This window comes from Tasmannia lanceolata, unplaced genomic scaffold (assembly GCF_043159265.1).
Source record: "Tasmannia lanceolata isolate RefF3 unplaced genomic scaffold, GAP_Taslan_0.1 ptg000012l, whole genome shotgun sequence".
Classification (NCBI taxonomy): Eukaryota; Viridiplantae; Streptophyta; class Magnoliopsida; order Canellales; family Winteraceae; genus Tasmannia; species Tasmannia lanceolata.
This window is the reverse complement of record NW_027518689.1, coordinates 36,512,079-36,529,217: the sequence shown is the minus strand read 5'-3', so window position 1 is coordinate 36,529,217 and position 17,139 is coordinate 36,512,079. Positions and strand designations below refer to the sequence as shown.

Below are 17,139 nucleotides of genomic sequence, written 5' to 3'. Positions count from 1 at the left end.
TCGTGCAATGGCTAGCAAATAAATGATTTAGATGCCACTGTGAGGGACCTCACTTCACTCACTTTCAAGTCATGTGCTGACGTATTTAAGTGGCTTAAAATGCATTGAATACAAAAGGTTGAAGGGGGTTTGGGTTAGTTCCCTGGCTGTCCTCTCAGTCGGTGAGGCCTATATTCTTAGTCGGCGAAGCCTCACAACCTAAAGGAAGACTCTTGTATAGGTCACACGTTTCCTAAAAAAGAAAAAGACAAAAAAAAAAGAAAAAGTTCTAATTTGCGTAGATAATTACAGAACGTGCTTTGCTTCATGATTCATTAGTAAAAAACACTCCTTAGTATCATTACCAGTAATGATCCTTATTAACGAGAAAGATTATTTAAACTTACACTTATTTGCAAATGGGGGCATTAAAGCCTATTTGGAAGACATTAATGATTTAATCTATGAAGCTAGTGTTCGTGACCTCCACATTGATTACCTCTTCACGACTGATTCATGCGATCACACTGCTAATAGTAGAGGGGTCATAATGCTGACTCTCAAGAGAGTAGGGGTCCTAAAGAAGAATTTTTAGGGACCTCAATAAAACGCCAAAAGCCCCTAGACTGATGGAACACGTTACACCGGGCCCTTTTATCACTAAGTATCATGTTTAACATGAGAGGGCTAAAGATTAGAGGGAGATAAAGAAATGCGACGAGAGTAATTAGGTGGGGGAGAAATGATAGATGCAAATGTGCCCTCGCATAAACAGCCGGAAAAGGGTCCTTGATTGGATTCACATCCTGGAAAAGTGCCCTTCGATTGGATCCACAACATATGATCCAATCAAGGGCCCTTTTCCGGCTGTTTACGCGAGGACGCGCTTGAATCTATCATTCCTCGTTTGGGCTCCTGTGTGCCACATGGATGTAATCAGATCCGTTGATCTAATGGCCACAGAAATCAGTACTTTAGCTTAAATTGGTGGTATCCTAAAGAAGCTTTGTAGATGAAGGGCTAGGATCATTCGATCAAAGTTGGGACTTGCCAGTTGGATCAACGGACATGAACCCTTCCAGGCCGGCCGAAAAAATGATCGTCTTTTGAGCATTCCCCCCCCCCCACCCCGAGCCCGTTGGTTTTTGTGCAAGCGAATTTATATAGGAAATAAGGCGAGGAATTGGATTTCTCTGGTTTTAGGAAATTGAGGAAGATGGGTTACGTGTTGAGGGTGAGATTATCGTCCTTCTTTGCAGGGGCTGCAACGGCCTCGGCTTTAGGCTTCTACCTTCTCCACAAGGATTACAAAATTGCCCACCAAGCCATCTCCCAACAGGTTTCTTTGTTTTCGCATCGCTCTCCCCGTCTTTTGCTGCAATTTATACATCTAGAATCATCTATTGCATGAATTCCATTATTTGATTTCCAGCACTACATATACCCCTACACTTTCTGCGCATTTTCTTGCATTTTGGATGTGTGTATGTGTGAAATGATCACAATGACATTTGCTACTGTAAATTCGATTGAAATTTGGGTAAAAGGTGTAATTATTGGAATTGGTAGAAGAAAACCCACTTTCAGGAGGGTGGGATTCATGATAGGATGGAGCGTATTGGCTCTGAATCTAGGGATTTAGGTCTTGCTTTTCTGGATTTCAATATCATATGCGTTGTTCTTGGAAAGGCTAGTTTGTGATATGCTTCCCTCTATAAAAATGAAAGATGACCTAAATAGGAATAACATTCTGATTTGGCTATTATTTCTTATTTTAACCCCTTAATTAAGTATAAGTTTGCATTTTTATTATAGAAAATTCTTCCTTGAAAATGTTGTCTTTATGCGTTATGCAATAGTAGAAGAGGATTCGATCAAGTCAGGCATGAATGGGAAATGCTTAAATTTGATCGGCTTGCGTGTCGAAAGGTTCCTGATTTGAACTTTTCAAAATTGTGGAGATAAATATTTCTTGTATGTGATGTTTCATGACCACAACCAAATGCCGCAGAACTTTAGAAAAGATGGAAAATATAGTGAGGAAATACACTACAAGAAGATAGGACACTGTCTTCTCTGCACCGACATAGAGAGGTAACAGTTGAGTTGAATGCCCTGTTTGCTGGTTGATCCCTATTGAGATCGTGTTGACAACTAACAATCCACATAAATATGTTTCTCTAGGTTTTTCTATTTATTGGCACAGACCAAGAGCACCTATTGCAAATTTTGTTAGAGTTCTTATTTATTTAGTTGGGCCAGGCAAGACAATTTTTATGCAGCATCTCTTTTAAACCCTAACAATATAAGAGGAGCTGAGGAACTGTTAGGAAACTATATTTCCATTGGTCTGTTAGATATCAAGTTATATTCTTGAATACTTTGCCTAGAAACCAGTTCATGAAAACATTGGTACTTATAGGACCATGAGAGCGTCAACAGAATTAACCTACCTTAATGGAAGTTGAAAAGAGGCTAAGTGATGCCTGACAAGATCAACTCTAGTAGGTCGTAGACTGTACAAGTTCAGGAAGCATAATGAATCAATCTCCTGTGCTTTTATAGACTTATACAGTTATATACTTGGAACAACACGTAGTGGAAGGTAATATAGTGAGTGACTTGGCCATGGAACTCTACATGCTATGAAAAATATTCATGAGGAGCTGAAAATCATTGGCATAACGCTTAGTTGGTCCATAATTGTGTCCAATTTGAGGTCAAATCTCTTGTTTTATGCCAAGATCGTGGGTTGTAGGAGGGAGAGCTTATTGAAAACATTTAAACATGCCTTGGCCTCCCGTTTGGAGTGGAAGTCCTTTCTAAAAAATTTTGAGGCTTGATGATAGGGAAGGTGAAAGGAACTCGCTGCATGGAAGGAACATTGTTTATCCCTTGGGGGTTGAATTACACCTATAATGACTTCCCAATCAATTTATGGTGTACGCTATATCTCTCTTTTACCCAGTAAAGTGGCAAGAATAAGTGAGAAGCTTCAGAGTTTGGAAGAATTTTTATAAGAAGGAAGAAAATAAGATGTCTTGGAACGGGCGTGCAAAAAAAAGAAGAAGGAGAGAGGATGGGGAGGGGGGGACAATCTAAACTTAAGGAATAAAGGAGAAACAAAAGGTAAAGAGAAATAATGGAATAGGGTTGTGTTCCCATCCTGGAACATTCCCTTACTCCCTAAATTATAAAGGACAAAAATTCCCCTAACTTAAGTTACAATCAATAACAAGAAATTAACACGTATTTCAACGCTCGCCCTCAAGCTGAACCACGAATTCCAAACCTGTCCAGCTTGCCAAAACTCCATTGTAGACGGTTGTTAGGGACAACTTGGATGAGAATGTTGGCAAACTGATTCTTTGATATGACATGGAATTGTAATGATCTTGTCCTCCACTCTCTCTCACAAAGTGACAATCGACCTCTATATGTTTTGTTCTTTTATTAAATATTGGATTATAGGTGATGGGAATGGCTGCCAGATTATCATGGTAAATTTTCGTGGGTCTGCCCACTCTTAGTCCCATTTCTGTAAGGAGTATCTTAAGCCATAAAAGTTCACAGGCGCATGCACAAAGGCTCTGTATTCTGCCTAACACTAGATCTTGCCACCACAAGTTGTCTCTTCAATTTTCACATAACTAGCTTACCCAATAAAGGTGCAATAGTCACTAGTAGATCTATCTGTGTGTGAGATTGCCCAATCTCCATTAATGTGTCCCTCTATTGCCCAATCTGTCTAATGACCCCCTTGTGGCATAAATAACACCTTTTCCTGGTGACCTTGTTGTGACGTAGGATACTTTGAATCGCTTCTAAGTGCATGTTCTGAGGAGAATGCATAAATCTGCTAACAATACAACAAAAGCAATCCAAGGGCGAGTGATAGTGAGATAAATAAGCTTTCTTACAATTCTTTGTTGAACTCCTACAACGGTGAGAGGCTACTGACTTACCACTCTCCTGTAATAGATCTAGAACATATTTCCTTTGAGATATGAAGATGCCACTCTTAGATCTGGCCACTTCAATTCCAAGGAAATACTTTAGTGGACCAAGATCTTTGACGTCGTATGCCATCCCAGGATGATTTTTTATATCTTATATGGCCTTGCTTTTATTGCTTATGCTGGTGATATCATCCACGTATACCACCACTAAGATTGTCGTAATGTCCCCCACTTGTGTGATAAATACACATTGATCTACAGTTCTACACTACTTTTCTTGAACCCTATTTGGATCATAGCTGAATTGATTTTGTCAAACCATGCTCGAGGTGATTGTTTGAGGTTGTACATCATTTTCTTTAGCCTACATACTTTTCCTTTCATCCCCTTAGACTAAAACCCTGGTAGAATATCCATGTATACTTCTTCTGCAAATTGCTATAAAGGAATTTAATTTTTACATCTAATTACTGAAGTAGTCAGTAGTCACTCCTTGTTGGTGGCTAAGGAGAGAACTTTGATGTGGTTGAGTTTAGCAATGGGGGAGGATGTCTCCTGATAGTCGATCTCATACAACAGTTAGAATCCTTTGGCTACTAGTTGGGCTTTGTAGCATTCTATGGATCCGTCTGCTTTATATTTTATAGTGTATACCCACTTGCACCCAACCACGTGTTTTTCTTTCGAACACTCAACCGGGTCTCATATGTGATTCTTATCGAGTGCTTGTGAGGCGGGTGATTAAGAGGGAAGAGGAAGAAAGTAGAACACAAGAATACGACAAAGAGAAGAAGGAAACATGAGCAATGCTCAACCAAATTGATATATTATCAATAATCTAAATTTGTCCAAAATCCCCAACCTCATTTCATACAAGACATTATATAGAACTCTTACGTAGGAATCTCTACACAACATTAACTACTACAATTTTCAACACCTCAACTTATTAGACTCACTTAAAAAGACACAACTTACTGGACTTAGTTAATGAAATACAACTTACTAGACATTAGTTATTGAAACTCAACTTACTAGACCAATGAATGAAATACGACTTACTAGGACTGATAAATAAGGTAGTTGTAGAAAAGTCTTCCAAGCATTCATTTCAAAACAACATTGGGTACTCCACCCAAAGCCACCTAGGCGCGGCATGGTTGCCAAGTTGGCCCTTCATCATCATCTCTGGGTGAGAAAGAACTTGCTCTGGAGTTCTTATCAAACTCCCCATGATATGTTGTCAAGTCTTGAACATTGAAAGTTGGTCAGTGTTGACATTTGGAGGGAGCTCAATCTTGTATGCATTATTGTTGATCTTCTTGAGAATTCGGAATGGACCAATCTTCTTCTCCCTAAGCTTGTTATTGGAACCAGAGGGATATCGTTCTTTTCTCAAATAAACTCATACGAGATTACCTTCATTCAAGACTTTTGTTCGGCGATGAATATTGGCCGGGTTCTTGGACTTTCTTCAAGATTTTTTGTCACTTATTCATGAATTTTTGTCATGGTGGTAGCAAAATCTTCAGCCTTCTTATTTGACAATGATAGATTTAGAATGGGTGCAAGACCAAGATAATGTTTTGGAGCTTTTCCATAGAACAGTTGTTTATCTTGTACTTTCCATAGAATGATTCACCACATAATTATAAGAGAACTCCTCTTGAGGAAGCACCGTGTCCCAATGCTTGCCTCTTTGCCACCTAACTCCTAAACAAATTTCTCAAGGTTCAATTTACCACTTGGTTTGTCCATCGGTTTGAGGATTATAGGCACTGCTATAAAGCTAGCTAGTACAATTCTTTTCCTCGAACACCTTTAAAAATGACTCGGGAATTTAGTTTCCCTACCTGAAACAATGGACTTGGGAATTCCATGATGCTTAACTACCTCCTTAAAATAAAGATTAGCAACATAGGAAGCATCTATAGTTTTCTTGCACGGAATAAAATGAGCCATTTCAGAGAAGCGATCAACAACTACAAATATGGAATCATTACCTCTTTGAATTCTTGGAAAGCCAACCACAAAATCCATACTAACATATTCCCATGGAGCATTAGGAGGTCGTAGTGAATTGTAGGAACGGGTGTTTTGAGTATGTTTGGCATATTCGACACCTCATCACATAACCGGTCACATCTTAGTAAATGGTAGGCCAAAAATATTTCTCTTGCACTAGCAAAATAGTTGCGTATCTTCCAAATTTTAGCATCATGGGCATACATGTCTCTTATGGCAACAAAACCTTAGAGTTGCACACTCATGAAACTAAGAAGAACTACTCTTCTACTATGAGCGTCCACCATTTGGTTGCATTTTCCACTCTTATGTTTTAACACAAAAGTATATTCTTGTAAGAATGCAACACTTTGCATGTCTTCCATTTTAGCTTCCTTGATTGATAATTTGCTTGAGAGCTTCATGATTGGAATTTAAAATAAACTCCTTTTGAATAAGATAGAATAGCCAATGCTGAAGTGCTTGAACAAGAGAATAAAATTCCACATCATAAGTAGAGTATTTCTTTGCCTCGTTGAGTTTTTCACTAAAGAAGGCCAATGGAATGCCCTTCTTGACTAAGTACTCCATCAATGCCCACATGAGAGGCATCATGTTCGAGGAACGATATCTCTCAGATTCCTATAACAAGCTCAAGGAAATGAAGATTGGTTCATGTTGAATTCTCTAGAAGATCAATGATAAGCCTACAAGATTGAGCTCCCTCCAAATATCAACACTTACCTAACTTTCAATGTTCAAGACTTGACTCCATATCATGAAGAGTTAGACAAGAACTATAGTGGTCAAGTTCTGGGGAGGATGATGCAGTGTCAACTTGGCAGCCATGTCATGCCTAGGTGGCGTTGTGGATTACGCAAGGTTGTTTTGAAATGAATGCTTGGAAGACTTTTCTACAACCACCTCATCTATTAAGTCCTAGTAAGTTATATTTCGTTAAGAGGTCTAGTACTTCATTAACTAGTGTCTAGTAAGTTGAGTTTCATTAAAAAAAGTCTAGTAGGTTTTGTTTCTCTTTACCATTCAAAAAAGAAAAAGAAAAAAGATTTGTGTTTCTTTAAGTCTAGTAAGTTGTGTTTCTTTAAGTAAGTATGGTAAGTTGTGGTGTTGAGAATTGTTGCAGTTAATGTTTTGGGGAGATTCCTATTGAATAATTCTATAAAATGTGTTGCATGGATGAAGTTAGCAATTTTGGACAAACTTATACTATTGATAATACTTTTTCTTCTTCCCTCTTAATCACCCCCATCATAAGGCAAGCTTCTAAAGAGAGGCCAAAGTTATTAAAGAACTGATTTAAGCCAAACCCAAAAAGGATGTGAATGGACTCACTAAAAAACTGTTATTATCACCCATAAAGAGGGATACATAACAGTTTCTGAATCTGTTTAAGTTGGCCTTAAAGAAGAGAAACAAACAGATAAATACTGTTCCCAATAGTAGGTGGCAAATAGAGTAAGCCGAGTCTTAGAAGGGAGGCCAATGAATCAATGGAAGGACAGATAAAATATATTCTCAATCTCTGCATTAGTTCGAACATTGGCTCAGTCAAACTGGACACACCGACCGTTTGACCCTTGGCTCAGCTCTTTCCTCTTGTAGAACTGGTGCATTAATCTTCCGCCCCCCTATAGCCTGGGTTTATATAGATGACCTTGTAGATTGGATAGCCAGCACATTACCCAAGGAGATCCACTCAGCGACTGCAATGTTGCAGTTACTGTCTGTTTTGTGCCTATGAATCAGGTAGATGACATGACATATGAGTTTCTGCATGGTGATTCACCTGTAACATGTGGGACATCTTGCGCCCACCTCTGTATTTGGGATCTCTTTATCAATAAAAGTAACCTTTCTAAAAAGAGCTGCACTAATTTAGCGGAAAATTATATCATCTTACAAAATGTGCGAGGTGTTCCAACATAAAATTTGGAACTACTACCCAAACCAAAAACCGTGCTCTTTGACTATCCAAAAGCAGCAGCTGCCCTTGTACCCGACACCCGACTACACACACAAACGAACAGAGAAGAAACCGAAAAACATCAGCAATGAAAAACAAAACTATAAAAAACTAAATTGGGGAGCATCTGAAGCATCATCATCAAGGATTTGGTATATGAGAGAGAGAGAGAGAGAGAGAGAGAGAGAGAGAGAGAGAGAGAGAGAGAGGGCAATGCCATGGTTGGTGAACCAGTCAGCTGCCCAGCTAGCTTCTCCAAAGATGTTGGAAAGGGACCGAGTGGAGCACACTAGATGATTTTTTATCCTTTTCAGGTTTACCGCAAACAAGGACTCACTTTCAATCTGGATCAGCAGGATACAGAGGATGCCAATAAGCTCCACAAGAGAGTTTGTAACATTTCCTAAGGTTAAGCTATACCCCCTGAGGAAGGCAGCCTCAGAGTTTATGATGATACAACTGCATCCAGCCTTGCTTTGAGATTCTTTTGGAAGCACCATGAGAGTATATCTTCAACTAAGCAAGGGGAGGCCTTTTCCATGTGATAGAGGTGAGTCTAGGAGCCTTTCAAAGGATCAGGAGCTTTTTGTCTGCAAGGAACTTTCAGGATTTTGTCTTTAGCCCAAAGATTGTTGAAATTCTTGGGCAGTTGCTTGCGCCATTTAGATGTTTCATCGAGGAATTGAAATCTAGATAATTTTTTTTACTATTGAATTTGGCTTCATTTTTTAATTTCCAGATTTTTTCATGACATGAAACATATCATGGCAAACAGAAATGTGTTCCCAGGGGAGTTTTTTTTTTTTCCTTTTTTTGAAAATTGACTTTCATTACCAAAAGATATTACAATCAGGGGGACAAGATGTCCACAAGATAGGCAGGTGCTATACCCACAGGATCTATATCAAATAGAAAAATGATTACAATGGCTAGGATTTTTAGGTAAGCACTATTCTTAACCAATTCCCACCCCATCAGTTGAGATTGAAATTGAAATCGATTCCAGTAGTACACCTTCCTTAGCCAGTCGGTCCGCCATCTCATTGGCCGATCGTCTTCGGTGTTCAATTCTTGGACAGATTGTGCGTACCAAATCCTGAATTTCCGCAATGTAATTTTGAAGTCTCCAAGGTCCTTTTGAGTTATTGGTGGTCCATGTGATTGTATCGGAGGAGTCCCCCTCGATAATGAGAGGACCACAATTGTTGGTTGAATACCATTTAAGACTGTAGAGAAGCGCTCTTACTTCAGCTTCATTTGCATCACAAATTTCCACCAGTCCCGAGTAGTGCATCAATACCTTCCCATTTGCATCTCGAATTAAACCTCCAATCCCGGCCTTAATCGGGTTAACGATCGAGCTACCATCAAAGTTCAATTTGAACCATCCCGTCGGTGGGGCCTTTTTTTTTTTGAAATAATGATATATTGAATTAATGCGGAACCGAGATGGTCCACAAGCTATACAAAGATAAAGAAAAGAAAAAATACAATGTATATGAATCACGGAGGAACCTACTAACTCCTAACTTCGCTAAAGAATCAGCTTCACCATTGCCCGTTCTCTTAACATGGCTAAAAAAGATAGATGACCCAGCCACCCAATCTGATATCTCATCAAAAAAGCTAAGAAACCTCCAAGGAGGGTGCACCACCCCCGATAACCTCCTCACAACATTAGAAGAATCTCCTTCCACGATCACCTTGTCCATTTGGTCTTTACTTAAGTGCAAAATTCCATTATAAGCCGTTCTAACTTCAGCCTCACTTGAATCCCCTATTCCACTTGGGCCTGAAAACGCCCACACCACCTCCCCAAGATCATCTCTAAATAACCTCTGATACCCGATGGACCCGGGTTGCCAAAGCAAGCTCCATCAAATCCATCGGGTTGCCAAAGCAAGCTCCATCAAAACTTAATTTGAAATAACCATGAGGAGGAGGAACCCATTGCTGAATAACTTGAGGTCTTCTTTCCATCTCATTGCAAACAATCCGCCAACCCTCCCAAAATTCAAAAGCCGATACAAATCTGAACAAAGGAAGACTCCTCACCCACAAAATAGTTAGAGCAATTATTTTGATGAACACCCAATATGGAGACTTAGCTTTCCCTTAAAAAACTCTCGCATTTCTTTCTTTCCCTAAACACCACCACATCGCCACAAGACAGATTCTCCATAAAACTTTCCCCTTCTTCTTCCAAGGCACAAAATCCTAACATTCAAGAAGTTGCGTTATTGATGCTGGAACACCCATTGGATTCCAAATCTCACTAGTATCATACCCCAGATTTCTCTCGCTACTTTACATTGAATAAACATATGATCTATGGATTCCCCATCCTCCACACATAGAGGACAATGATTCACTAGCCACATACCCCTTTTTCTCAAAAAGTCGATAGTCTGGATTCTCCCACTACTTACTGCCCACCCCAAAAAGCATACTCTAGGGGGGCAGTGAGATTTCCACACCTTGGCCGAAAGAGAATCCTCTAACCTTGGTGAACATCTAAAGTAGAAAGGCTTAACCAAAAAAAACCGGAAGGGTTCCATACCCATATTCTTCTATCAGACCCACTTTTGTTGATATAGCACCCTTCAATAAGCTTCAATAATTGCGAGATAGAGTTAAGTTCTCTATAAAAAAAATTCCTCCTGAATCTTGGTCTCCAAATCACCCTGTCGTCAACTCGGTCAAAACAATCACACACAAGAGCTTCCTTACTTGAGGCTACCAACAAATCTAGAAATAGGACTCCCAACGGATCCTTTGCACACAACGCATCTAATTAGACTCTAATACGATCCCCTAAGTATACTTTAAATATGATTCCCTTTCTAAACTCATGCCTCATGCTTAAGATTTCTCGCCAAATAGTTAAACCCTTCTTAACAAAAGTATCATCTGATTCCCATTCTCCGGATAATAAGCCATACTTGCTTCCTATCACCTTCACCCATAAAGAAGACTGCTCCTCCTCAAACCGCCACAGCCATTTACTTAGAAGGGCTTGGTTAAAACCTTTAATCCTTCTAATTCCCAACCCACCATTCTTTATTGGGGTAGACACCTTCTCCCATTTCACCAATGGAATTCCTTTTTATCCTCTGATCCACCCCATAAAAATCTTCGTTGAATCTGTTCAATTCTCAAAGACACACTAACTGGGCACTTGAATAGAGATAAATAATACACTGAAATGTTAGCTAAGACCGCCTTCACCAAAGTCAATCTCCCCCCTTTTGAAACTAGATTCCTCTTCCAAGTTTCAAATCTTTTCTCAATCCTTTCTACAATTGGGTCCCAAAGAGTTTTGATCGATCTTCCCACCCCCAATGGTAACCCAAGGTAGGTTGAAGGGAAAGAATTTATTTTACAGCCCAGAATTTTTGCAAAACTGTAAGCTTCCCTTGGAGAAATGTTTATCGCATACAATCTTGATTTCTGGAACTTGGACCTTTGGCCTGTGATCAATTCAAAACATCTAAGAGTCGCCTTGAGATTCAGAATTTTACAAGAATCAGGAGCACAAAATAAAAGTGTATCATCTGCAAATTGCAAAATCGACACTTCCACTTTTTCTCTCCCAATGATAAAGCCTTCATACAGACCCTTCTCACTGCCTTTATGAATCAACTTGCTAAGAGTTTCCGCTATTAAAACAAACAGAAAAGGAGATAAGGGATCCCCTTGCCTTAAACCTCTAGAAGACTTGAAGAAGCCTTTAGGAGAACCGTTTTTGAGAATAGAAAACCAAGCAGAGGAAACACACTTCCTTATCCATCCTCTCCAGATACTCCCAAAACCCATTCTTCCAAGAAGAGAGTCTAAAAAATCCCACTCCACTCTATCATAGGCCTTCTCCATGTCAAGTTTGCACACCACCCCCTTTTCACCATTCTTTATATATGAATCTATGGTTTCATTTGCAATAAGAGAGCAATCCAAAATTTGCCTCTTGCTAACAAAAGCACTTTGACTATCAGAGATAATGGATGGAAGAACCATTTTAAGCCGATCCGCCAACACTTTTGCTAAGACTTTGTATAAACATCCGACTAAGCTAATAGGTCGAAACTCAGAAACCCTTGAAGCTCCCTCCACCTTAGGAATCAAAGCTATAAAAGTAGCCCCGTCGGTGGGGCTTTCCACTTAGGGGTTATCTTTTCCTCAATCTTCCTTTTCCATATTACGGCATTCCAATTCTTAGTATTTCACCAACCCCATAGGTGAGGCCCCTCTTTTCTTAGGGCGTTCCAGAGGAGGTTGAAGGTATTCTTTTGATACCAGACTTAAAAAAATTCCTGCTAGAATACCAGCATTGCATATAGGGGTGCAACTTGGGTGGCGGGTTGGGTTGAGCTTTTGCTAAAAAAATGAAATTGGAGTCAAACCGAACCCGACCTAATTTTAAGGTAAAAGCTCAACCCGAATACCTAAAAATCGACTCGAGTTGCACCCCTAATTGCGTTTGCATGTGATTCCAACAGACCTCAATCACCGGGCAGAGAATCAAGGTATGGAGAGGGTTCTCTTCTTACCGCAAGCAAAAAATGACACCTAGAAGGAAGTTGGTGACACCTTTGCTTAAGACAATCTTCCGTGGGAGTCCCGTCATGGATAACCCTCCTACAGAAGAAGGCAGTGACAATGGGCAGGACTTTGTTCCAAATGAAGGGGTGTCACTACACCTTCGCAGAGTGTTCACGATCCAGATCTTGCTTTCGAGATAGTTTACCATCTGGAGAAGCACCCCAAACCATTCCATCTAATAAAGGAGCAAGGGGAGAATAATAGGTATGAGATAGAATATTCGAAAGTTCAGCATCAAGGGTCTGAGGAAGCAGTCTGGACATGTTAACTGAATCAATGAGCAAATACAGTGTCTCTCAGATCCAGATTCTGATCAGAAAGACGGTCCATCAGAGGGATATCTGAAAGCCAGCAGTCGGTCCAAAGTTCCATTGAAACACCTCTTTCTTAGCCAACTGATCTACCATTTTGTTTGCAGATCAGTACTTATGGCGTATCATATTGGTTGGATCTTGTTGCATAATCCCGAACTTCCATATTTGTCATTCTGTGAGTGTGGTTAGCATATATCAATCAGACCCATGTCCTGAGCATTGGACGGTGGTTAAACATATTTTCAAGTATCTCGGGATAACTAAGCATTATTGTTTGGTTTATAGTGCAGACGAGTTAGTCGTTTCTGGCTTTACCGACGCGGACTGTCAGTCTAACGTTGAAGCTTGTGTTTACAAGAAGCTCAGTGGGAGTGCTATGACATTTTTTATGTTGCATGTGGATGACATCCTACTCATTGTGAATGACGCAAGGATGTTATTCAATACAAAGTTATGGCTTTCTAGTACATTCACGATGAAAGGTTTGGGTGAAATTTCTTATATTTTGGGACTTAAATTGTTTAGGGACCGTAAAAGCCTGCTAGGGGTCAATGGCCATCTCCTTGATGACTTTGCCTGATTCCACATGTTAAATGGATAAGCTTCCAACATACTTGGCAAAGCTTCCAACGAACTATGGATTGCAGGAATCAAGTGTTCATTTGTCTTATTTTTTTCCTCGCTCACGCAGCCCTTCTTGAACAAAAAAGAACTTACCATGAAAATTAATTCATGAAATATTCATTGGCCAAATTATGAAATAAAGAGAGACGATTTCACAACAGCAGACTATCCCTTTCTTATAAAGTGAAAACGAGGTTTACGCCAGCCCATGATCCACATTTTAAGTGGAAGAAGAACAAACAACAATAACATGTACTCTAATATATGATTAAAAGAATAGCACTACGAGATAAAAACAATAAAAAAAGAAGAAGAAAACCTTCAAAACATGAAAAAAATGTGGGGCAAGTTGGCACTTTTCTTCAATCACAAGCTTCTAGAGAAGAGGGCTTCAATGGAGGTCTTGCTAGTTGAGAATCTCTAAATAAATGAGTAAATGGAGATTGGCATAGTCAATAGAAATTGGACGATTAAAGACTTTGGTAAGTGGTAGTGGGTATGAAAAATGGGAGACTTAAATGCTTAGGGAAGTGGGGGTGGGTTTAGAGTTTCAAGTAGAGTTTGAATTTGAAATAGGAGGGAAGTGGGAAAAGATGGACCAAACATGTGTTACTCTCTCATGTGCAAGCTAGGCCAACAAAATGACCAAAATGCCCATGGACACAAAATTACAATATTATCTTCACTACATCTCTCAAAAGTAAAAATAAAATAAAAGTAAACTAAACAAAATATGCTTCCAAAAATACACTTTAAAAATTTAACATCAAAGAGGAGCTGGGAGGTGTTGGGACCCGGGTAGAACTCACCCGCAAAAGCTAGCCGTTAAGGGGAGGGTGCCGGAATCCTTATAGGCCCATCCACATCCTTCAAGGGGTTCTTTGCTTTCACGTGGAACCCCCAACAATCTCCCCCTCCACGCGGGTGCAACGTGGGAACTACGAGATCTTCCCTGAGGGATTTTTCTGTCCTTGGAGGCATACCGGGGTTACCGAGATCTTCCCCGGATATTTCCATCCTCGGAGGCAACACCGGGGTTACCACGCTCCGGCTCTGATACCACTTGTTGGGACCCAGGTAGAACTCAACCTCAAATTTCTACTACTCTCCATGGACCACCGGTATCCTTCTCGCCGACAAAATCACATTAGTATAGTTCCCTTATATTAATGATTGTCCACCAAGTTACCTCTCAAAATAAATAAATAAAATTGTCCACCGAGTGATGGCAAAAAAAATTTCTGGCCGCAAAGAAGTGGTGCGTGCTTTCTCTTCGCTTGAGTCGCATTCACCAGCTGGCCAAGAGAGAGACTCTAGCACTCGGGTGTTAAAATCAAGCAAAACACCCCCTTCCCTGGCATAACCCGTTTTCCAATGTTCTACCCAAACTTTGGGTGGGTGGGTGGAGGGGTGGGGTTTGTTGGGCTCCCATTTGGGTTTGACATTAAGCTTGGATACCATTTGTTGGGAATTTAACCAGGTAGAATTCACGCCTAAAAGCTAGCCGTTAGAGGGAGGGTGCCCATTCCCTTATAATCCATCGCCATCCATCCCACTTTACCGATGTGGGACTATTTTGCTTTTGTGTGGAACCCCAACAATTCCTCCCCCCCCCCCCCCTAGAAGTAGTGTGGACGATCTCGCCCATCTACGCGGCGGCAACGTGGGACCCACGAGATACTACACCGGGGTTTCCGAGATCTTCCCCGAGGGACATTTCCGCCGTCGGAGGCAAACCGAGTTACCACGCCCTGAGCTCTGATACCCATTTGTTGGGAATTTAACTGGGTAGAACTCACCCCTAAAAGTTAGCCGTTAGAGGGAGGGTGCCCATTCCCTTATAACCCATCCCCATCCATCTCACTTTACCGATGTGGGACTATTTTGCTTTTGCGTGGAACCCCAACACTATTTCCCATATGACATTCCTTTAATCCCTAAGGGGGGCGTTTGCAGAAATAAAAGTAAAAGTACACATTTTACATTTCCTACTAATATTTGGTTGTCATTTACTATTCACATTTCAGTCATTGTTTGCTGTAAATTTTCCAAAGACAAGCCGTTTTGCACCGTTCGACTCTCTTAAGCCATTTACTATTTAAATGTCAGTCATTGTCGGCCGTAAATTTTCCAAATATAAGCTTTTTTGCACTGTTAGACTTTCCTCTCAAATCAAGAGAAAAGGGAAAGTATAGAAATTGGAATCCAGATTCCTTCTATTTTTATGTCACATGCATCCAAACAGACCTGATCTCTTGTATAGAATGAGAAGAGATTTTCTTGCTGCATTTTGCTCAAAGGATTTTATCAATCTAGTTGCACACCCCAAAGTCCTGCTCGTCTCTAAACATCCGTCTGATCCTTTCCTTCCATATTTGCCAAACCATAGCAAAATGAACAAGCCTCCAAAGAATTTTTCTGGCACATCCAAAGGAACTCCTACCGCTTTCCCCAATCAAGAATTGCTCTTAATAGCACTATTGACCACATGCAGTGTACAAACCGACCAGACAGACCAAACTCAGGTTCAGTGAACCTTGGCCATGGGTTAGGTCTGTGGCTTCTCTGTTTTTGAGCCAGTATGTGTGGGAGAAAAGGATAAAGCTCAACCATGACTCGTGTTCTTCAAGTGCCCTTGCTCCCATAGCTCGTGCGACTGAATTCAAAGCACCTCACTCAAAGCATACCAATTGCGTGGAAATTCAAGCGCAAGGGAGACATATGCTCAACTTTTTTTGTTCAAGAGCAATAGAGGAATAAAAGTTCCAATATGAACAAGAGGAAAAGAAGATTTACAAAATTGCTCTTTTATGAAGCCCTTTAAAACCAAAGAAATTAAAGGTGATACATTTGGAATAATTTAAGAACTTCAACCAGTGTAAGGGTTCGGCTCACTCCTAGTTGTGCAACCTTCAATACGTATATGTGCCATTTTTGCAGCAAAACATGAATGATCTGAATGGTAATTGATAATGTTAAAATAACATATCAGTTAAAATGAATGTACTTCATACTTTTGTTTTTCCAGGTGAAAGACCTCTATGATTCACTCGATGGACGCATCACTGCACTCGAAAAGTTGAAAGAAGTTGAACCTCCCACACAATTGGAAGCCTCAGAATAGGGAGTGAGGTTCTGCTTTCTCTGCTGATGAGGTTTTTGCAGCTCCATAATGTTTGTTCTAATTAGGTACTGGTTTAGTTTAGCAATAACTACAACTCAAATGTATCTGTATGCTATGACCGTTGATCTTACCAAGAGTGGGATCAAAATGTATTGCCAAAAATTGCAATCTACATAATCTGATACTTTGCTTCTTCTTTTTTTTGGTGTATTTTTTTAATGGGTGTAGTTCTATTGCTTCTCTAGAAATTGGTAGCGAATAAAATGTGTCTCATTCTCCATTTTTTAAGCAGGGTCTTGTTTCTCTATAAATCAGTAGGAAAAAATGGCGTCTTGCTCTCCCCTTTTTAGAAGCAGCAAGCAGTTTAAGCTACAGCACCAGCATTGGGTACCCATATTTCAGAAAATTTTGAAAGGCAAGAGTGTTAAGTGCAGGGTTCAGATCAATCAATGATGGGACCTACTATGTTACAATGAGGCTGTGTCCTAATCAGGGATTCTTTGGATTGCAGGAATTTTATAGAAAAGTTGGGAAAAGAAAAACTTTTCCAGA

At 40.1% G+C, this 17,139-nt stretch overlaps 1 long non-coding RNA gene across 1 annotated transcript; it reads left to right on the top strand.

Annotated features, from left to right (window-relative positions):
• Positions 1-720: 720 nt before the first annotated feature.
• LOC143888041 (uncharacterized) lies at positions 721-16,785 on the top strand. Its single transcript, XR_013254467.1, has 2 exons — positions 721-1,318; positions 16,492-16,785. It is a non-coding gene; the product is annotated as an uncharacterized LOC143888041 (long non-coding RNA).
• Positions 16,786-17,139: the final 354 nt, after the last annotated feature.